Source organism: Hemiscyllium ocellatum, chromosome 27, assembly GCF_020745735.1.
Source record: "Hemiscyllium ocellatum isolate sHemOce1 chromosome 27, sHemOce1.pat.X.cur, whole genome shotgun sequence".
In the NCBI taxonomy this organism is placed as follows: Eukaryota; Metazoa; Chordata; class Chondrichthyes; order Orectolobiformes; family Hemiscylliidae; genus Hemiscyllium; species Hemiscyllium ocellatum.
Genome location: NC_083427.1, coordinates 10,804,141 through 10,828,876, shown reverse-complemented (window position 1 = coordinate 10,828,876; position 24,736 = coordinate 10,804,141).

Here is a 24,736-nt window from a genome sequence, read left to right as displayed (position 1 = left end):
GGTGAAAGCCACTATGAACCAGGCAGAGCTGTCAATAGCTGCATGATTAAAGGCCAAGCAGAGGCTGCATACTGGGGTGATAAACAGGAAGCTGTATGGGAAATATATCCCAGCAATCCGGTTTAATATTACAGCCGTGACTAGGAGCATGAGATCCGTTATTGCCATGGACACCAGGTAGTACGTAATACATGCAGAGAGACCGCATCTTCTTCGGCACAGGATGACAATCACTGCCAGATTCGCTAGAATAGAGACAACAAGAGAGACAGTTAGTCTGACATCCAGAATGAATGTCTGCGACACTGTGTGAATCTAAAAGTTACATTTTGACTCCAAATAGAATCATACATTTTAACGATGCTGTCCATTTTTGTGATGTGATCTTGATTTTTACAGCAGTGACATTAATGAAAGTCTGCAGCAGTGATCAGAGTGTGCTCTTTCTTGACGATATATTTTTTGAGATATGTCTCTTGATTAAATTTAAAATATAAGCCGCACTTATTCATCTAACCTGAGGAAGTGTTTTGTCGAGAAATAATGCGGTGTTATTTTCTGCATCTGGAGATTGTGAAGGAGCAAAAACGGCCTTTAATAGAGTGATATGCGCTTCTTTTCAGATTTGGGATTTTTAAACAGAGTTTAAGGTTACTGTGGAATAAATCTGCCATAAATGCCGTTGTTTGCGAGTCTTATCTGATCGAGTGGATCGGTTGGAGTTACACTTAGAAGCAAAGAGGAATTTGCAACAGCAACAGTATTTGTTGGATGGCAGTTATAGGAAGGGGGGAAAGTCACAGCTACAGTCACATAGATGGGTTAACTTCAGGAAAGGTAAGAGAGAGTGGCAGCTTGTGAAGGTGTCTGCAGTGGCTATATTTAAAACAAGTATTCTGATTTGGAAAATGTAGGGAATGAAGAATTCTCAGTGGAACGTAGCACAAACAGCCAAGTGTCTGGCATTGACACAAGCTCTAATGCAACAGTGTTCCATCCGGTTCCAAGAGATCACTTGCGTTAGGGGAATCTCTAGTGCGAGGTATAGAGAGATGTTTCTGTGGACAGCAGTGAAAAATCAGAATGGTGTGTTGCTTTCATGGTTCCAGGATCTAGGATGTCTCAGTGGGGTGCAGAATGTTCTCAAGGGGGAGAAGGGCCAGCAAGAGGTCTTTGTCCACATTGGAACCAATGACATAGGAAGGGAAAAGGTTGAGATTCTGAAGGGCGATCACCGAGAGTTAGGCAGGAATTTGAAAAGAAGGTCCTCAAGAGTAGAGTATCTGGATTTCTCCCGGTGCTACGAGCTAGTGAGGGTGGAAATACGAGGATAGAGCAGATGAATGCATGGCTGAGGAGCTGGTTTATTGGAGAAGGCTTCCCGTTTTTGCATCATTGGAATCTCTTTTGGGATAGAAGTGAACTGTCCAGGAATGACGGATTGAACCTAAATTGGCAGAGGACTATTATACTGGCAGGGAGATTTGCTAGAGCTGCTCTGGAAGATTTAAACCAGGAAGGAGAATGGGCGGTGGAGGGTAAGGTGGGACCCAGGGAGATAGTGAGGAAACTGATCAATCTGAGACTGGTACAGTTGAGAACAGAAGAGTGTCCAGCAGTCAAGGCAAGCAGGAACAAGGTGGGAGGAATAAATTAAACTGCATTTATTTCAATGCAAGCGGCCTAATAAGGAGGGCGTGGATAGGAACATAGGATTGGGATATCATTGCAATTACAGAAACATGGCTCAGGGATGGGTAGTACTGGCAGCTTAATGTTCCAGGAAAGAAATGTTACACGAAGGACAGAAAGGGTGGCGAGAGAGGAGAGAGAGTGGCGTTTTTGATAAGGGATTGCATTACAGGTGTGATGGAAAGGATACACCAGATCTAAAAGTTGAAGTTCTAAATTAGAGAAAGGCAAATTTTGACGGCATTCAGCAAGAACTTTTAAAAGCTGATTGGGGGCAGATATTCATAGGTAAAGGGATAGTTGGAAAACGCAAAACATGCAGGAATAATTTACGGAGAATCCAGAGAAAGTATATTCCTGTTCGAGTTAAAGGAAAGGCTGGTTGGTATGGGGAATACTGGAAGACTAAAGAAATTGAGTACTTGGTTAAACAAAAGGAAGCATATATAAGGGTTGCACAGGATAGATTGAATCAAAACCTAGAAGACTATAAAGGCAGTTTAAGTATACTTAAGAGGGAAATCAGGAGGGCAAAAAGGGGACATGAGGTAGCTTTGGCAAATAGAATGAAGGAGAACTCAAAGGGTTTTTACAAATGCATTAAGGACAAAAGGGTAACTAGGGAGAGAATAAGGGACCTCAAAGATCAGCAAGGCGGACTTCTTGTGGAGCCGCAGAAAATGGGGGAAATAATAACCGAATATTTACTGTGGAAAATGATATGAAAGATATAGAATGTACGGAAATAGATGGTGACTCATTGCAAAAGGTCCATATTACAGAAGAGGAAGTACTCGATGTCCCGGATCGCATAAATGTGGATACATCCCCAGGACCTGATCAAGTGTACCCTAGAACTCTGTGGGAAGCTGGAGAAGAGATTGCTGGGCCACTTGCCAAGGTATTTGTATTATCGATAGTCACAGGTGAGGTGCCGGAAGACTGGAGGTTGCCGAATGTGGTGCCACTGTTTAAGAAGGGTGATAAGGACTCGCCAGAGAACAATAGACCAGTGAGCCTGACGTCAGTGGTGGGCAAGTTGTTGAAGGGAATCCTGAGGGGCAGGATGTACACATATTTGGAAATGCAAGGACTGATTAGAGACAGTCACCATGGATTTGTGCATTGGAAATCATGTCTCACAAACCTGACAGAGGTTTTTTTGAAGAAGTAACAAAGAGGATCGATTAGGGCAGAGCGGAAGATGTGATCTGCATGGACTTCAGTCAGGCGTTCGACAAGGTTCCCCATGGGAGATTGGTTACCAAGGTTCGTTCTCACGGAATACAGGGATAACTAGCCATTGGACACAGAACTGGCTCAAAGGCAGAAGACAGAGGGTGATGGTGGAGGGTTGTTATCAGACTCAATGCCTGTGTCCTGTGGAGTGCCACAAGGATCGGTGCTTTTGCCACTAACTTTTGTCATTTATATAAATGATTTGGATGTGAACATAAGAGGAACAGTTAGTAAGTTTGCAGATGACACCAAAATTAGAGTTGTAATATGCAGCGAAGAGGGTTACCTCAGATTACAACGTGATCTTGACCAGATGGGCCAAAGGGTTGAGAAGTGGCAAACGGAGATTAATTCAGATGAATGCGAGGTTCTGCAATTTGGGAAAACAAATCTTAGCTGGACTTATACACTTAATGGTAAGGACCTCAGAAGTGTTGCTGAAAAAAGAGACCTTGGAGTGCAGGTTCATTGATCCTTGAAAGTGGAGCCGAAGGTAGATGGATAGTGAAGAAGGCGTTTGGTCAGAGTATTGAGTACAGGAGTTGGTAGGTTATGTTGCGGCTAGGGCATTGGTTTCGCCACTGTTGGAGTATTGCATGCAATTCTGGTGTCCTTCCTATTGAAAAGTTGTTGCGAAATTTGAAATGGTTCAGAAAAGATTTTCAAGAACGTTGCCAGGGTTGGAGGATTTGAGTTATAGGGAGAGGTTGAACCGACTGTAGTGTCAGAGATTGAGGTATGGCCTCATAGACGTTTACAAAATCATGAGGGGCATAGATAGTATAAACAGACAAAGACTTTCCCATGGGGTTGTGGGGTCCAGAACTAGAGGGCATAGATTTCGGATGAGAGGGGAAAATCATAAAGAGAGCTAAGGGGCAACGCTTTCACACAGATGGTCGAATGTGCCCGGAATCAACTGCCAGAGGAAGAGGTGGAGGCTGGTACAATTGCAACATTTAAAAGACATTTGCAACGGTGTATGAATAGGAATGGTTTGGAGAGATATGGGCCTGGTGCTGGCAGCTGAGACTAGATTGGTTTGGGATATCTGATCGGCATTAACGGGTCGAACCGAAGGATCTGTTTCCATGCTGTACATCTGTGTGACTCTGTGACTCTATCAAGTGTCACAAAGACATTTGAACCGACAAATAACATATATTGGAAGACAAAGAAAAAAATTGTATACTCATTGAAAGTAACACAAACTCAAATACAGTAGAAACTATCAGATGACATCACTTAATTGATGAAATGCTGACGTGGTTTTATATCTCAACTTTAAGTATGGAGACCAACAAACCCGTGGATAATGTTTCAGTGGTGATCAAATGTGGCAGCTTCCAATGATTTGCTGTGAAATTGTTTTCTCTGTGCAACTTTGGCATACAATTTACTCAAAAATCCTGTAGGTTTCCCTTCAGAGTCTCCAATTAATCCCATTGTCCAAGAATGTGCAGGGGAATTGGATTGGCCATACGAAACTTCCTGTATTGTCCAGGAATATGCAGTCGATGTGACTTACCCTTTATAAATGTCGAGTTGAAGGAATGGCTGCGGATGAGCCTGGGTGGCAAGGTCTTTGCATATTTATTGGGCAAGTGGCTTCTTTCCACACGCTGTGGATCATCTAATTCTGTGAATACGTTCAACCCGAATGAAGAGAATAGCGATTACATTTGTCCAAGTTCATCAGCATCGGGAAACTAATGAAATACTGAGATTTTCTCCGAAATACTTGAGATTTTTGGTGTCAATCTGGAAATTGGACATGGCAGACGTTGCAGTCTAATTTGGATATATCGACTTCTCCGATGTGACGCTTACATGATTGGTACAAATAACTGATCTCTGTAATTCTGTTATGATTAGATTCCCTACAGGGGTGTGGTAACAGGTCCATCAGCCCAAATAGTGCACACCGAACCTCCAAAGAGCAACCCAACCATACCCATTCCCCTACATTTACCCCTCACAAATGCACCTAACACTACGTGCAATTTAACATGGACAATTCACTAACCTACACATCTTTGGTCTGTGTGAAGAAACCCACGCAGACACGGGGAGAATGTGCAAACTCCACGCAGACAGTTGCCCGAGCAGGACGTGAACCCAGGTCACTGGTGCTGTGAGGCATCAGTGCCAACCACTGAGCCACTGTGCCTCCCAAGAATAATTAAAACAGAAAACAAGCAAGTTGTGCAAACAGCTGTGATACATCTTTAATGCATAGAAACGAGAGAAGATATGAACAATGTGAAATAATGTCCAATTCAAGGACGAGAAGGAAATCTCAATTCAGCAGTAATAAATTCAGAATCTTCAGTGATAGAACATGTGAAAGAGGAGAGATCGGTTGAAACAGTGACTATTAGTGACAGAGGACAGGAATATTGTGGTGTGACGTCTGGCCAAACACATACCAGTCACTATAAGGTGTTGTTCAGATTACTGACGTATCTATTAATCTTTCAATGCTGAATCATGCTCCTTCAACAAATTTATCCGGAAACTGATTGAGATAGCTACGATAAACATGAAAGATGACGTTTGATCAATTCACCTTCATTAAGAATGTACATTACGTAGTCAACAAAGAAATGCAAGGAAACCCAAACATGGAACTTCTGGTCAATGAGCAAAACTACTCCTGACAATGGTTCATGTCCCGTCAAATGGAGAGAAGTTTCTTGTTTCAGCGAAATTCATCACTGACTAATTTGATATTTACTGTGTCACCGTCGAAGTCAATGCTGTGATAGATCTACATTTATAACGTGATATCATGAGAATAATTCACTTACTATGAAGTCATGGACTCGGTAACATTAAGGGCATTTAAATGGGCATTGGATAAACACACGGATGAAAATGCAATAGTGTGGGTTGGATGGTCTTCAGATTGGTTGCACAGGTCGATTCAACACCGAGTGCCAAAGGCCCCGGACCACGTTGCATTGTTCTATGTTCTATGTGACAATGGAAATGACACCATGGGTCCACATCAGCATGCTAATTACGGTACAGACATTCGCCACATGGACTGTGTGAAAAATACTGTGGCCCTTCATTTACAAAAAAAGTAATAATTTGATAGGCACGTTTAATTACAATACTGACACCATTTGCAACACAGCATTAATCGTGTATGAAAATTTTTCTTGAGGAATATTGCCAATGCCACAATGGAACTGGGTTCGCATCAAAATAATTTAGCTTAATTCGGCAGGGGGAGGACCACAGACCGTTAGCAGAATAAGGCCGTCGCATTGTATGGGAAACAATCAAGTCAATGAGAGTGCAACGATATCAATTTTCAAGGGGCTAAGGCATGGCTAGTTGGCTTTCACTGTAATTCTGAAGGTATCACAGACAAACAGATGAACTAAAGTCTTGAAAGTCTGAGATTGTCACTATCCTAACGACGTGGTGGAGGGATGGGCAGGGTTCGTATCCCAACATTCCAGGATATAGAATCTCCAGGCGACACACAAGGAGGTAAAAGAGGAGGAGTTTCTGCAGTACTACATCAGTAGTCAATTCCTGCAATAGCGAGAGATGATATCTTGAAGGATGCATTGTTGATTTCTGGATTCAGCATAGGAATTAAAAAGGAAGTAAAACGTGTCATCTGCACTGTTTCGTGTTTATTATAGACTTCTGGAATTTAGGCAGGAAACTGAGGAGCACATTTGTGCCCAATACATGGTGGTGTGTAAAAATAAAACCAAAGTGGGCAGTGATTTCATCGTTCCCATCGTTAAAAGCTGTAGACACAGTGTTAAGGAATTGGATGGATTGGATTTCTTGAAATGTGTCGACAAGCAGTTTCCGACCAATATGCACAGGGTGCACAAAGTTGTTTTGGAACTAATTCTGGGGAATGAAGCCGGGCAGCTAATGCAGGTGGTAATGTGGGAGCGGTGGGTGCTCACATTTTCATGATAGCGATCAAAGCATGGTAAAAAAAATTAAGCTTCTTCAGGACAAAAACAGACAATTAAGTTTAAAAAACGGAAGTTTTGGATTGGGCGGGTGCAGTGCTTAGTTAAATAAGGAAAGGTCTGTTCAAGATCGATGAAGGAGAAAAGCATTTGGATCAGTTCAAAAGGAAATGGGTAGGATAGAAGCCCAACATTCTCGTTCTACGGTGGTAACAAGACTAACAAGCCAGGAGACCTGTGAATGAATTGTGGGTGCTTTCAGCAGAGAGAGGTCATGCCTTAAAAATTTTATAGTTTGTTTTGAGGATATGACCAGGTGTGTCCAGGAGCGGAGTACGGTGAATGTAGTTTATATGGGGTATAACAATACGTTTGCAAATGTCCACATTGGTGACTTACAAAAAAGGCGTAAGCACATGGAATACAGGGGAATTTGATCACGCGGATGCAAAATCGGTTCATTTCCAGGAGACTTGTATGGAAGGTTAGATCATGTGCAATCCAAGGAGGGCGAGATGAGTAGATTCAAAGTTGGGTCGATAAAGGGAAGCAACGGGAATTGTTGTGGACTTCAGGGCTGTGACTAATGTTGTGTCAAAGGGGTAGGTGCTGAGTTTTTTGTTATTTGGTATTTCCTTAAATGATCTGTATGCGAATGCAGTGGGCATGATCAGTAAGTTTGCAAATGACACAAAATTTGGAGGCATTGTTGACAGCGAGGAAGGTCATTAAAAACTAGAGAGGGATCATGGTCAGCTGAGGAAGTGGGAAAACGATCGGCAAATGTAATTCAGTACAGAGAAATGTGAGGTGTTGCACACTGGAAAGTCAAACCACGGCAGAACTTGTACAGTTCCTGAATAGAAAGCGAAAGTGCGTACTGTTGATGCTGGAGATCCGAATCAACAGGTGTGGTACTTGAAGAGCACAGCTGGTCAGGCAGCATCCGAGGAGCAGGAGAGTCAACGTTTTGAGAATATGCATTCCTGATGACGAGCTGATGCTCAAAACGTCGACTGTCCTGCACCCGGGATGCTGACTGACTGGTTGTGCTTTTCCAATAGTACAGATCCTGAGGGGTGTTGTCGAATTGAGGAGTACATGTACATTGTTCGGAGAAAACGGCTTCAAAGGAAACAGAGTGGTGAAAAGGGATTTACCGTGCTCTCCTTTATCAGTCAAGGCGTTGAGTAAAGGAAATGGAACATTATGTTACAGTTCTCTGAGTTATTTGTGAGGTGGCAATTAGAGTATATTATCCATGTTATACAAAAGTCTTGTTAAACCTTAATATATTACATGAATGTACACTTTTAATTCAGAGAAAATGAAATCATCAAATTGAATGAACTATAGATGCATTAAGACGCTGAAAGAATTTAAGAAACATTCAAAACACAAACACATCAGCCAAATGAAGTAAATCTACTCACGAAGTGGAATAATACATCACATGAAACGCGACAAAGAGCAAAGACTCTTTGAAGATGGATGACTGTTGAAGTGGGAGAATAGATGCAGCTAACCAGTGATTCCCGCAGCGAGTAACTAACTACAATAATTACCTGGAAGGCCAATAGCTGCAAGGACGGGATAGTAAATGGCAAACACCAACCCTCTTGGTATTCCATGCATTTCTAAGCGAAGGTCTGAACATGTCCAACACAACATTGAAAACCTGGCAAATTTATACAAGGTTTCAGGCTCCAGGGAGCTAATTAAACTGTTTTGTTTCTACAGTAACCAATTTACTGTAAGGAAAGCGGTGACATCAACTATTGCACAGCTGCTCCTTATGTTTTGAAAGAATACTTTTTTTCATAGAACCAGGGAGGTGTCTAAAACAATGTCCGGCATAATCCAGTTTTTGTTTCGTTATCTTTAAAACGAGCTGATTGTTTCGATGATGGAAACAGACCAAATCAATGGGATTAACCACTGACTTCAGTCAGAAACGCACATTTTTCTTGAAAACTGCAAGCAAGTTCAAGTAGACTGCTCTCAGAGAGTGTGATCGCCAATCAGGCACAATGTCTTTCTAACTATCTGTGAGAATAACTTATACACTAGGAGAAGCACTGAAGGTGGCAAGAGCGCAGAATGCACTCTGTCCGGGGATTTCAGTGTTTGACATGAAGAGTGACTCAGCAGCAGCAGCATTCAGATCGAACTGGTGGTTTCATAATGTCCATGATTGCTAAACTAGTTTGTGACTGTTGCAGATTGAATCATACAGAGGGAAATACAAACTCGACCTCATCCTTGCCAGCTGAAGATGCATTTGTCATGACAGTATCAGTAAGAGTGACCACCGCACAGTCCTTGTGAAGGTAAGGTAGTGCCTTCACATTGAGAATGCTCTCCATGGTGTTGTGAAATACCATCACCGGACAAAATGGGACAAGATTTGTACAGATCCACCAGCACACTTCTGGGCACCAGGAGGCGCTATGAGCATCAATACCAGCAGAATGGTGCGGTAGCGCAATTTTCAATCCCATCGCACGTCATATACCCCAATCAACCATTGCAATTAAATCCAGTTCAATGGAGAGAGCAGGAGGGCATTCCAGGAGCAGCATCAAAAATATACAACAATGAGGTATCTCATGGGTTAACCTATCAAACAGGACATGTTGGTCAGAACGGATCAGTTTTTGCCAAAGGGCCTTTTCCCGTGCTGTAGGACTCTCTGACTACATGATCATTTGAATATGAAATCGGCATCAGCAGCAAGTGGTAGTCAGAAAAAAACAAGCTGACAACCAGTCATCTAAAGTCTGCCATTCCATTCACCTCTGGAGGAATAGAGGCAGTGTTGTACTTTCTTAACAGTAGTCTCAAATTGGGTTGACCAGAACAAATTGTTGGTGATCAGCACTTCTAAGGACTCTACCATCTGCACATCAGCACCATTGAGGTATATGGCCCCTTGCCTCCACCATCACCAGCACCCCAAAGGCACCAATGACCAGTGCCTTCGTCTTGCAGACATTCAGGGACCGATTGGCATTTTTACACCATGTCTGCAATTACTCTATCATTTTCCTGTATTCTTTCTCAACTTGGTTCGAGATCTTGCTTATGATGGCGGTATCATCAGTGATCTTGTAGATGGGGCTTGCACAGAATGTGGCCAGATAGTCATTAGTACAGAGGCAGCGTAGCGAAGGGAGTGGAGTGGCGACTTTGAAGATTATTATGCGGGAAATGTGGGTGCCCATTCTCACTGATTGCTGTCTGTGGTCAGGAAGTCAAGGGACCAGTTGAAGAGGACGAAATAGAGGTTTCAAAGTCTGGAGAGCAGTTTCTTTGGAATTAGACATTGACGGTGGAAATTTAATCAAGAGGTGGGAGACTGAGTTAGTTACACTTGTTATTCAGGAATGAGTTCAGTTTCAGGTAAATGGAATCTGTCAGGTGGATCAGTTGCCATGGTAGGTGATTTGCAAGGGATCAAGGTAGACTGGGAGTCGAGGGTTGATGTGAGCCTTGACTAAGCTCTTCTGGCATTTTATAATAATGGAGGTCAGTGGCGCTGGGCAGGAGTCACGGGGAGCACTGAAAAGGATTTCTGTGACACTGGGAAGATGGCGATGTTCTTGAAGCAGGTGGAGTCTTCAAATCATAATAAGGATATGTTAGTAATGTCAGCAAATATGACCTTCAGCTTGTACTCACAGGATCTGAATGCATGGCCAGACACTCCACCTGGGACCATCGCTTCAGTTGGGTTCACTCTCAAAAAAACCTTTCTGTGTCTTCTGCGGGGACTGATGGAACAGCTATGTCGAAGTCTGAGAGAGGAGGGGATATCATTAGAATGACCTACTGAGCATAACATGCGTTTTGCGCATGAGGTAGGGATGTTTTTTGTCTGATATTCTGTTTCATTCTGCTCTGTAGCTCATTTGGTCACACACTCCTTCCCACATATGGTATGAGTTCATGCAGTTAGTTTGGGTCACTAATGTAGTTTGGTATTACTACTTGGTATTTCTAATGGCTTGACAGACGCCATATCTGGATTGCCTATGAAAGGTCAGGATCATCACATTTGAACACCTCACAACCAGACTTCAGGAGGGAAGGGACCTCCTAGTTCATCCATTGTGTTCAGTTGAGCAACATTCAGGTTAACATCTTTGGCACTCAATCTTTTCCACACTTGTTCATGCCAAAGAATGATGCTAAGGATATGTCAGGCGATGAGGACCACAAGTCAAATGTTAACACTACAGGGATAGTGTTGAGCAGACTTGGGGATCTTAAGGTAAATAGGTTCGCTGTTTCTCATGCAATGCATCCCAGGTTACAGAAAGAATGGTGGCAGTTACAGTAGATGCATTAGTGGTAAATTACGAAACTTCACTGTAATCTTGGCAAGCCCCAGTGGACTGGAAGACAGCGAATGTAGAGCTGTTGTTTAAAAAAGGGTGTAGGCAAGAGGCTGGGAACTATAGGTCAATCAGCTTTCCATCTGTTATCGAGAAAATGCAGGTGGCTATAATTAATAGAGAAAAGATGAGTTATTTGGATGGAAACAATTGCATCAGGTTCGAGCAGCATAGGTTCAGGGAGGAATGGTCGTGTTTGACAAATTCCTGGAGTTCTTCGAGAATGTGACAAGCGGGGTGGATGGAGGGGAACAGGTGGATGTTGTATACTTGGATTTCCAGAAGGCGTTCGGGAAGGTACTGCATAAAAGAATCATCTATAAGATAAAAACGCATGGAGTTGTAGGGAAGTATTAACATGGATGGAGGACTGAGTAATCAATAGAAAGCAGAGAGTGGGGATAAATGGATCATTCTCTGGTTGGAGATCAGTGGTGACCAGGGTGCAACAGGGGTCAGTGTTGGCCCAGCAACTGTTCATGCTATGTACAAATGGTTTGGAAGAGGAAACTGAGTATAGCCTGTCCAGGTTTGCCGGTGACACTGAATGGAGTGGAAAGACAAATTGCCCAGAGAGGTTTCGAGAGTTTAAGGGAGTGTGTAAAGGTTTGGCAGATGTAATTAATCAGTCGGTAAATGGGAGAGTGTCCGCATTGGAAGTAAAAATAGTAGGTCAGAGTTTTATTTAAGTGGTGAAAGGTAGCAGCATGCTGTTGTCCAGAGTGACGTGGGAGTGGGTTTTACATGAATTGCTAAAAGTGGATTTGCAGGTGCAACAGGTAATCAGGAAGGCAAGCGGGATATTGGCTTTCATTGATTGAGGGATTGAATTTAAGAGCAGGGAGTTTCTACTGCAATTGTACAAGGTGATGGTGTGGCCACACCTGGTGTTTTGTGCGCGTTTCTAGGGATCCTTACTGTATCATCAATAGTTGCCACCTAACGTGCCAGAAGACTGGAGGTTGGCTAATATGGTGTCACTGTTTCAGAAATGTAGTCAGGGAACCATAGACCAGTGAGCCTGATGTCAGTTGTGGGCAAGGTGTTGGAGGGAATCCTAAGTGACAACTTGTGCATGCATTTGGAAAGACAGGGACTAATTAGGTGGTCAAGATTGTTTTGTGCTTGGGAAATCATGTCTCACAAACTGGATTGGGTGTTTTGAAGAAGTAACAAGAGGAGTGATGAGGGCAGAGCGGTCGATGTGAACTATATGAACTTCAATAAGGCGTTCGACAAAATTCCCCATTGGAGATTGGTTGGCAAGGTTAAATCTCACGGAATACAGGGAAAATTAGCCAGTTAGATTTAGAACTGGCTGAAAGGTAGAAGGCAGAGGGTGGTGTTGGAAGGTTGTTTTTCAGAGTGGAGGCCTGTGATCAGTGGATTGCCACAAGAATCGGTGCTTGGTCCACTACTTTTCATTATTAATGTAAATGATTTGGATGTGAGCATAAGAGGAATAGTTAGTAAGTCTGCAGATAACACCAAACTTGGAGGTATTAGCTATGAAGGTTTCCTCAGATTACAACAGGATCTTGATCGGGTGGGCCAATGGGCTGAGAAGTTGCAGATGGAGTTTTATTTAGATAAATTTGAGGTACTGAATTTTGGGAAAGCAAATATTAGCAGGGCTTATTCACTTAGTGGTAAGGTCCTAGAGAGTGTTGCTGAATAAAGATACCTTGGACTGCAGGTTCATAGCTCCTTGAAAATGGAGTCGCAGGTAGATAGGATAGTGAAGAAGGTGCTTGGTATGCTTTCCTTTATTGGTCAGAGTATTGAGTACAGGAGTTGGGAGGTCATGTTGTCGCTGTACAGGACATTGGTGAGGCCACGTTTGGGGTATTGCATGCAATTATGTTCTCTTTCCTATCGGAACGAAGTTGTGAAACTTGCAATATTTGCAAATACGTTGCCAGGGTTGCAGAATGTGAGGTATAGTGAGAAATTGAATACGCTGGGACTGTTTTCCCTGGAGTTTCAGAGGATGATGGGTAACTTTGTAGAGGTGTACAACATCATGAGGGGCATGGTTTGGATAAATTGAACTGGAGGGCAGAGGTTTAGGGTGACAGGACATAGGTACAAAAGAAAGCCAAGGAGCAATTTTATCACGCCGAAGGTGATACGTGTATGGAATGAGCAGCCAGAAGAAGTGGTGGAGGCTGGTAAAATTGCGCCATTTAAACAGCATCTGGATTGGTCGATGAAGAGGAAGGGTTTGGAGGGTTATTGGCCAGGTGCGGGCAGGTGGGACTAGATTGGGTTGGGATATCTGGTCAGCATGGATAAGCTGGACAGAAGGATCTATTTCCGTGTTGTATATCTCTATGACTCTATTAATCTATGCGTCTGTGAAGGGTTGAGCCGCCTGCGACTGTTCTCGCTAAAATTTGGCGGACTGAGAGGGGATCTTATAGAAACATGTAAAATGATGAAATGGATAGATAAGATAAAGATCGGCAAGCTACTTCCCTGATGTGTGGGACTAGGACTAGGGAACATGGACTCAACGTTAGGAGAGTAGATTTAAGACAGAAATGAGGAAGAACAGCATTTCCCAGAAAGTAGTGAATCTGTGGAAATTTGTGCCCAAGGAAGTCGGAGAGGCACCTTCATTAAATATATTCAAGACACAATTGGATGGGATTTTCATGGTAGGAGAATTAATTGGTATGAGGATAATGCAAGTAGGAGGAGCTGAGATGATGTATAGATCAGCCATGACCTTAATGAATCCCAGAAGAGGCTCAATGGGTCAAATGGCTCACTGATGTTGCGATTACTATGATACTATGATGCATATTCAGTTACGTTGGCTTCTGGGTTCTTGAATATTGACAGTCTACCAATTCTAAACAGTTCAATAGAAACTGTTCCACCGCCTCAGATCAGCACTGTACCACGTGCTATACTGGGTGCTTATAGGCCAGAAGGAAGAGCACAGCATTGTATTCTGATTTTCAGAACTACCACTGCGATATGGTGTGGTGGGATACTTGACTGTGTACCGTTGTTATTCAGATGGTTGTGTATAGTGAATGTGGCTGTCTTCAGGACTAAAATCAACTTAACATTTAGTTCACTAAAGAACTCATGATGGTTTTAAAATTTTATCAATTGCAAACTGAACTCACTGGACAAAATATTTGCTTTCATGTGTTTAGCAATACAGTCTCTCAGGGTAACATTGTCCTTGGTACAATAAAGTCCAATATGTCTGCTCTTGATTTGAACGGATGATTAGCTGCAACGTGTATCATGAGAAAGAGATTGAGAGAAATGTAACACAATGTTATCATCCCATAGGTTCGAACACTGAGCAGATGAGATCCCTGAGTGAAATCTTACTTTTGTCGGCAAGGGATATCCCGGTTCGATCACGGTTTCCAGTTGAGGAACATGTGGATTAACTTCCATGGCACGCAGTCTTTTCCACACTTGATAACTACATCTGTAACTGGAGTGGCATGGTTATTTACGTCAGCCAATGTGTTCTTGAATATGTGCCAGTCTCCCAATTCCATGATTACAAGTTTTATTTTTAAAGTTTTACTGTGTCAGATTTTCAGTACAATTATTCCCAAAATGAAACAAATTTATTGACAATTAATAAGCAACAATAGCGAAAATTAGTCATTTCCCCATAAATATCATTTGCAAACTTCAACCCGAATGAAGTATCACTGCTATTTCGCTTTGAGATGTCTTACTGAAACAATCAGCCACACCTTTATCAGATGCTGTTCTTCCGATTTCTTCCAAGAAAGCAGACCAGATCACAAACTCCTCTCGTTCCAATATCTGGCATTTGAGAACGAGTCTGATTTTCCAGTTCTGATTATCTGAATTTAACTTCAGTTCCAGCAGCTTAAAAATTGCCATCATAGATGAGAACCTCACTGCAAAGAAAGAAAAACCTGTCCTGTTACTAACATGAAATATTTCTTCTGAATTGGACCCGTCCTTTCCTTGTGGATGTGTCTCATTGTAAGGTTGCGGACGTTCAAATTTATAAACGGATCATCAGGTATTCGCTTCAGTACCTTCCTCGGGACTTGACCTAAATTACACAGTCCCCTGAAATTGACGTCTTCAGGAAATGGTCCAAACAAATTTCCGGCCTCCTGTTATGTTATGTAGAGCATCATAACACATTGTTTTATTGCGATCAGACCCTAAAGGCATAAATCACTGGCCACTTTTCTCCACAGTATGCATTGCTGTTGGAAGATTTGTGTTCGCAGGCAGTCATGAATTGGCTGACTATTACTTGACAATGTCGACTGATGCCAAATTATATAACTTAGGATGCAGTTTGAAAGTCGAATATGTTTAGGAAAAAAATGGGAAACACTATGTGTGTGTGCGCGTGTTGTGTCTGTGTGTGTGTGTTTGTCCATATAGTACATATAATCCCTAACTGCAATGCAATCACACAGTAACTCGAGAAATATAGATTCAATCATTGAAAATATTTTATACGGACTTAGAACTCTGTACGTAGTGTTTCCAATTCAAATCTGTAAATTTCAGACTGGCTGTGTAAATGATAGGTAGTTACACAGAGGAACACCAAATAATGAATCAGCTTAAATCACAATCAACATTGTCTATTGTCCAGAATGTTTTGTGATGAATTGCACTGAGATGTCGATGTTGGCCAAAAATATTCTGATGTTCATATCTAAATTGGGATTACAATCATCTTAATGTTCTTCACTTAAATTCTGACACGATGGGATGGTAGTCAATTAGGAGTTGCCATAAGTGAAAGCCAGCCGCCGTGATTCGCAAAGTCTGCAGCATTGACTTCGCAACAATAGAAAATGGAACGTCAAGTGGAACTCCCTGAACTCACTAATATCTGTCGAGACAAGCTGCTTCCCAGTGCAATGGTTCATATGAGTACATATGGGAAAATAAATGTGGCGAGTACTGACGTAAACTCAAAAGTCAGTTGAAGACGATGCAGGACTTCCTACAAGCTTAAAGAGCAGCCAGGAATCTGGAAGGCAGTTGAAGACGATGCAGGACTTCCTACAAGCTGAAAGAGCAGCCAGGAATCTGAATCGCAAAGGAAGTGATTGCAGATCTTTTCAGTACCTCCCACACCCGACGAATAAATACACCTTTAAACGTACAATCTAATCAATATTTATATACATACATAACTCACTTAATCCGTCATTTCACATTGTCCGACTCATCAACGTCCGATTACAAGTCCTGAAAAGTGGGGTGGGGCGGAGGTGCAATGTCCTCTGTTCATTCTTTGGCTGAAGGGTTAAACCGAGTGCACTGGTAATGTCTATTGCATGGTCAATAGGTGAACATGCTGGACAATAGTCTACAGCTCGCGAGGATTTGACTATCTTCAGATTTTGAACGATTGATTCAATAGTCTCAGCGGATATTTCAGCCCATTCATTAACTCGACTCTGATTTTCCTTTGGGTCCCAGCATAAATGAATGGATTGATACAGCAACTCAAGAAGACAAGCATGAATCCGGTTTCTTCAAGAAGGAATGAATCTTCACTTAAATCGGATCCTGAGAAGTAAGCAACCTTAGCAACTCGGACATAGATAATCGTTATTACAAATAACAAATATAACAGGATAAAAGTGCCTGAGATGGTGAAAAGTAAAACAATTGATTTTCTTCGCTTTTCCATTTCCGGATCACCATGATTCATCCTGTTGTTGTAGACCCGCAGTCTCCTGCGGGCTCTGTTAGCAAATAAAATGTGTCTGACGGTCAGAATATTCAGCAGTAAAATCAGAACAAAGGGGAGACAAGGGTTTACAATGGGCCTCATCCAGTCATACACAGTCCAAGCTGGTGAAGTGTAAAATATTGATCTTACACTGCAAAACCAAGGTATATTGTTACCTATGTACATAGGTTCGAATAGAAAATACAAAAAGGCATTTTTTAAACAGGTCAGTGCAGATACAATTCCGATCACACGCACTGTCACCTTCTCTGTGCAATATTTTGTTTTTACCTTCTGGCAACAAATAGCCACAAATCTATCAAAGGTGAAAGCCACTGTGAACCAGGCAGAGCTGTCAATTGCTGCATAATTAAAGGCCAAGCAAAGGCTGCATACTGGTGTGATAAACAGGAAGCTGTATGGGAAATAAATCCCAGCAATACGGTTTAATATTACAGCCGTGACTATGAGCATGAGATCCGTTATTGCCATTGACACCAGGTAGTACGTAATACATGCAGAGAGACCGCATCTTCTTTGGCACAGGATGACAATCACTGCCAGATTTGCTGGAATAAAGACAGCAAACGAGACAGTCAGTCTGACTTACAGAATGAATGTGTGTGAGACTGTGTGAGTATAAAAGTTGCATTTTGACTGCAAATGGAATCACACATTTTAATGATGCTGTCTATTTTTGTGATGAGATCTTGATTTTTAAACGAGTGATATTAATGAAAGTCTGTAGTAGTGTGTACAGTGCGTTCTTTCTTGAGTATATGTGTTTTTTAGATATGTCTCTTGATTAAACTTCAAATATAAGCCACATTTATTAATCTAATCCGGGGCAGTGCTGTGTCGAGAAATTAGACTTTGTTATTTTCTGGTCTGGACATTGTGAAGGTGCAAAAATGGCCTTCAGTAGAGTAATATGCGCTTCTTGTCAGATTTGGGAGTTCAAACAGAGTTTAAGTTTACTGTGGATAACATCTGCAATAAATGCTGTTGGTTGCGAAGCTTATCCAACCGAATGCATCTGTTGGAGAGACATTTAGAAGCAATGAGGAATTTGCAACATCTACAGGATGTGGTGGATGGCAGTTACAGGAAGGGGGGAAAGTCACAGCCAAAGTCACATAGATGGGTTAACTTCAGGGAAGGTAAGAGAGATAGGCAGCTTGTGAAGGTGTCTCCTGTAGCTATACGCATTTAAAACAAGCATTCTGTTTTGGAAAATGTAGGGAATGAAGGATTCTCAGTGGAACGTAGCACGAACAGCCAAGTTTCTTGTATTGAGACAGGTTCTAATGCAACGAGTGTTCCGTCCTGTTCCAAGAGATCAGTTGTGTTAGGGGAATCTCTAGTCCGAGGAATAGACAGACGTTTCTGTGGCCAGCAGCGAAGAATCAGAATGGTGAGTTGCTTTCATGGTTCCAGGATCAAGGATGTCTCGGGGGTTGTGGGGGGTTGGAGGGGCGTTGCAGACTGTTCTCAAGGCGGAGAGGGGCCAACAAGAGGTCTTTGTCGACATTGGAACCAATGACATAAGAAGGCTGATATTCTGAAGGATGATTACACATAGTTGAGCAGGAATTTGAAAAGGAGGTCCTCAAGAGTAGTAATACCTGGATAACTCCCGGTGCTCCGAGCTAGTGAGGGCGGAAAGAAGAGGATAGAGCAGATGAATGCATGGCTGAGGAGCTGGTTTATGGTGAAGGCTTCCTGTTTTCGGATCATTGGAATCCCTTTTGGGGTAGAAGTGACCTATCCAATAAAGGCCGACTGAACCTAAATTGGCTGGGGACTATTATACTGGCAGGGAGATTTGCTCGAGCTGCTCAGGAGGATTTAAACCAGGAAGGAGAATGGGCGGTGGGGGGGAAGGTGGGACCCAGGGAGTTAGTGAGGAAACTGATCAATCTGAGACTGGCACAGTTGAGAAAAGGAGAGTGTCAAGCAGTCAGGGCAAGTAGGGACAAGATCCGAGGAATAAGTTAAACTGCATTTATTTCAATGCAAGGGGCCTAACAGGGAAGGCAGATGAATTCATGGCGTGTTTAGGAACATGGTATTGGGATATCATAGCAATTACAGAAACATGGTCAGGGATTGGCAGTACTGGCAGTTTAATATTCCAGGAAAGAAATGTCACAGGAAGGACAGAAAGGGAGTCAAGAGGGGCGAGAGAGAGGCGTTTTTGATAAGAGATAGCATAACAGCTGTGATGGAAGGGATACACCAGATCTAAAACTTGAAGTTCGAAATTGGAGAAAGGCAAATTTTGACGACGTTAGTCAAGAACTTACAAAAGCTCATTCGGGGCTGATGTTCATTGGTAATGGTATAGCTGGAAAATGCAAAACTTTCAGGAATAAGTTAACGAGAATCCAGAGAAAGTATATTCCTGTTCGAGTTAAAGGAAAGTTTGGTTGGTATGGGGAATACTGGATGACTAGAGAAATTGAGTGCTTGGTTAAGAAAAAGAAGGAAACATATATAAGGCTCGCACATGATAGATTGTGTGAAATCTTAGAAGACTATAAAGGCAGTATACTTAAGTATACTTAAGAGGGAAATCGGGAGAGCAAAAAGGGAACATGAGATAGCTTTGGCAAATAGAATTAAGGAGAACCCAAAGGGTAATTCCAGATGCATTAAGGACAAAAGGGTAACTAGGGAGACAATAAGGCACCTCAAATATCAGCAAGGCAGCCTTTGTGTGGATCCGCAGAAAATGGGGGGAATAATATCCTAATATTTATTGTGGAAAAGGATATGGAAGATATAGAATGTAGGGAAATAGACGGTGACACATTGCAAAATGTCCATATTACAGAGGAGAATGTGCTCGATATCCTGAAACGCATAAAGATGGATAAATCCCCAGGACCTTTCAGGTGTACCCCAGAACTCTATCGGAAGGGAGAGAAGACATTGCTGTGCCACTTGCTAAGGTATTTGTATCATCGATAGACACAGGTGAGGTGCCGGAAGACTGGAGGTTGGCTAATGTGGTGCCAACATATAATAAGGGTGCTAAGGACAAGCAAGAGAACTATTGACCAGTGAGCCTGACGTCAGTGGTGTACATATATTTGGAAAGGCAAGAACTGATTAGAGATAGTCACCATGGATTTGTGCGTGGGAACTCATGCCTCACAAACCTGACTGGGTTTTTTGAATAAGTAACAAAGAGGATCGATGAGGGCAGAGCGGTAGATATGATCTACATGGACTTCAGTAAGGCGTTCGACAATGTTCCCCATGGGAGACTGGTCAGCAAAGTTAGATCGCAAGGAATACAGGGATATCTAAACATTGGACACAGAACTGGCTCAAAGGCAGAAGACAGAGTGTGATGGTGGAGGGTTGCTTTTCAGACTCGAGGCCTGTGACCAGTGGACCGCCACAAGGATCGGTGCAGGGACCACTGCCTTTTGTCATTTGCATGAATGATTTGGATGTGCACATAAGAAGAACAGTTCGTAAGTTTGCAGATGACACCAAAATTGGAGTTGTAATGGACAGCAAAGAGGGTTACCTCAGATTACAACAGAAGTGGTAAATGCAGTTTATCTCTAAATGAATGCGAAGTTCTGCAATTTGGGAAAACAAATCTTAGCAGGACTCATACAATTAACGGTTAGGACCTCGGGAGTGTTGCTGAACAAAGATACCTTGGAGTGCAGGTTCATAGCTCGTTGAAAGTGGGGTCGCAGATAGATAGTATCGTGAAGAAGGCGTTTGGTCAGAATATTGAGTACAGGAGTTGGGAGGTCATGTTGAGGCTGTACAGGAGATTGGTTAGGCCACTGTTGGAATATTGCATGCAATTCTGGTCTCCACCCTATTGGAAAGCTGTTGTGAAATTTGAAAGTGTTCCGAAACGATTCACAAGAATGTTGTCAGGGTATGAGGAGTTGAGTTATCAGGAGATGTTGAACAGACTGGGACTGTTTTCCACGGAATGTCGGACGTTGAGGGATGAACTCATAGAGGTTTACAAAATCATGAGAGGCATAGATTCGGTAAATAGACAAAGTCTTTTCCCTGGGGTCGGGAAGTCCAGAAGGAGAGGGCATAGGTTTATGCAGAGTGGAAAGCTTTCACACAGAGGGTGGTACGTGTCTGGAATCAGCTGCAAGAGGAAGTGCTGGAGACTGGTACAATTGCAACATTTAAAAGGCATTTGCAAAGGTATATGAATAGGAATGGTTTGGAGAGATATGGGCCTGGTGCTGGCAGGTGAGACTAGACTGGTTTGAGATATCTGGTCGGCATTGAGGTGTTGGACAGAAGGGTCTGGTTCCATGCTGTACATCTCTGTGACTCTATGACACTATAAAGTGTGTCAAAGACAATTGAACCGACAAATAATATATATTGGAAGACAAAGAAAAAATTGTATACTCATTGAAAGAAACACAAACTCAAATACAGTAGAAACTATCAGATGACATCACTTAATTGATGAAACTGTTAACGTGGTTTTATATCTCAACTTTAAGTATGGAGACCAAAAAACCATTGGACAATGTCTCAGTGGTGATCAAATGTGGCTGCTTCAAATGACTTGCTGTGAAAGTGTTCACTCTGGGCAACTTTGGCATACAATTTACTCAACAATACTTTGGGTTTTTCCTTCAGGTGCTCCAATTTACTCCCACAGTCCAAGGATATGCAGGAGAATCGGATTGGCCATGCTAAATTGCCTGTATTGTCCAGGAATATGCAGTGGATGTGAATTACCCTTTATAAATGTAGAGTTACAGGAATAGCTACGGATGAGACTGGGTGGCATGGTCTTTGTATATTTGTTGGGGAAGTGGCTTCTTTCCACACGCTGTGGATCGTCTAATTCTGTGAATACGTTCAACCAGAATGTAGTGAATCGCGATTACATTTGTCCAAGTACATCGGCATCGGGAAACTAACGAAATACTGAGACTTTCTCCGAAATACTTGAGATTTTTGGTGTCATTCTGGAAATTGGACGTAGGAGGCGTTGCAATCTAATTTGGATATATCGACTTCTCCGATGTAACGCTTACTTGGTTGGGCATTGGGTGGTAAAAGTAACTGATCTATGTCATTCTGTTATGATTAGCTTCCCTACAGGGGTGTTAAAACAGGTCCATCAGCCCAACAAGTCCACACCGCCCTACTAAAGAGGCGCTGTGAGGCATCAGTGCGAACGACTGAGACACCGTGCCGCCCCACAATAATTAAAACAGAAAACATGCAAGTGATAGTATCAACTGTGATACATATTTAATGCATAGAAACTGTAGAATATATGAACAATGTGAATTAATATCCAATATTAGGACGAGAAGGAAATCTCAATTCAGCAGTAAGAAATTCAGCATCTTCAGTGATAGAATATGTGAAAGAGGAGTGATCGGTTGAAACAGTGACTATTAGTGACAGAGGACAAAAATATTGTGTTGTGAGGTCTGGCCAAACACATACCAGTTAGTATAAGGTTTTGTTCAGATTACCCACGTATCTATTAAGCTTTCACGACTTCATGATGCTCCTTCAACAAATTGATCCGAAAACTGATTGAGATAGCAACGATTAACATGAAAGATGACATTTGATCTATTCACCTGCATTATGGACGTACATTGCGTGTTCCACAAAGAAATGAAATGAGACGCAAACATGAAAGTTCTGGTCAATGAGCAAAACTACTACTGACAATCGTTCAAGCCACGTCAGATGGAGAGAATTTTCTTGTTTCAGACAAATGAATCTCTGACTAATTTGATATTTACTGTGCCACCGTCGAAGTCAATGCAGTGATAGATCTACATTTACAACGTGATATCATGAGAAGAATTCACTTATTGTGAAGTCATAGACTCGCTAATATTAAGGGCATTTAAATGGACATTGGATAAACACACGTAAGAAAATGCAAGAATGTGGGTTAGATGGCCTTCAGATTGGTTGCACAGGTCGGCTCAACACCGAGTACCAAATGCCCTGTACCACGTTGCATTGTTCTATATTCTATGCGACAATGGAAATGACTCCATGGGCCCTCATCAGCATGCTAATTACGGTACAGTCATTCGCCACATGAACTGTGTGAAAAATGCTGTGGCCCTTCATTTACAAAGAAGTAATAATTTGATAGGTACGCTTAATTACAATGCTGACATCATTAGCAACACAGCTTTAATCGTGTATGAGAATTTTTCTTCAAGAATATTGCCAATGCCCCAATGGAACTGTGTTCTCATCAAAGTAGTTTGGCCTAATGCGGCAGGGGGAGTGGCCACAGAACGTTCGCAGAATAAGGTCGTCGCATTGTATGGGAAACAATCAAGTCAATGAGAGTTCAATGGTATCAATTTTCAAGGGGATAAGGTATCGCTGGTTGGCTTTTACAGTAATTCTGAGAGTATCACAGACAAACAGATGAACTAAAGACATGAAAGTCTGAGATTGTAACGATCCTAACGACGTGGTTGAGGGACGGACAGGGTTGATAACCTAACATTCCAGGATATAGAATCTCCAGGTGACAGACAAGGAGGTAAAAGAAGAGGAGGCATTGCAGTACTATTTAAGTAGTCAATTCCTGCAATAGCGAGAGATGATATCTTGGAGGGTGCATTGTTGATTTCTGGTTACAACATAGGAATTAAGAAGGAAGTAAAAAGCGTCATCTGCATTGTGACGTGTTTATTATAGACTTCCGGAGTTTAGGCAGGAAACTGAGGAGCACATTTGTGCCCAATACATGGACGTTTGTAAAAGACAAACCAAAGGTTACAGTGATTCCATCGTTCCCATCGTTAACTGCTGTAGACACAGTGTTAAGGAATTGGATGGATTGGATTTCTTGAAATGTGTCGACAAGACATTTCAGAGCAATATGCACAGATTGCAACAGGGACAAAGTTGTTTTGGAGCTAATTCTGGGGAATTAAGCCTGGCAGCTAATGCAGGTCGAAATGTGGGAGTGGTGGGTGATCGCATTTTCATGACAGCGATCGAAGCATGGTAAAAATTAGGCATCTTCAGGATAAAAACAGACAGTCATGTTTAGAGAACGGAAGTTTTTGATTGGGAGGGTGCAGCACTTAGTTTAATAAGGAAGGGTCTGTCCAAGCGAGATGGAGGAGAAACGTATTTGGATCGGTTCAAAAGGAAATGGGTCGAATACCACTTGTACTACGGTGGGAACAAGATGAACAAGCCAGGAGAGCCTGTGAATGAACTGTGGGTGCTTTCATTAGAGAGAGGTCATGCGTTTCAAATTTTACAGATGTTTTGAGGATATGCCCAGATGTGTACATGAGGGTAGTGACATGAATGTCGTTTCTTTGGAGTATAACAAAGCTTTTGACAATGTCCACATTGGTGACTTACCAAAAAGGCCTAAACACATGGGAAACAAGGGAATCTGATCAAGTGGATGCAAAATCGGTTAATTTCCAGGAAACTCGTCCGGAAGGTTAGATCACGTGCAATCCAAGCAAAGCGAGATGATTAGATTCAAAGTTGGCTCGATAGGGGGGCAGCGAGAATGCTTGTGGACTTCAGGCCTGTGACTAATATTGTGCCAAAGGGGTGGGTGCTAAGCTCTTTGTTATTTGGTATTTCCATGAATGATCTCTATGCGAATGCAGTAGGCAAAATCAGTCAATTTGCAAATTACACAAAATTGGGAGTTATTGTTGACAGCGAGGAACGTCATTAAAATAACAGAGGGATCTTGG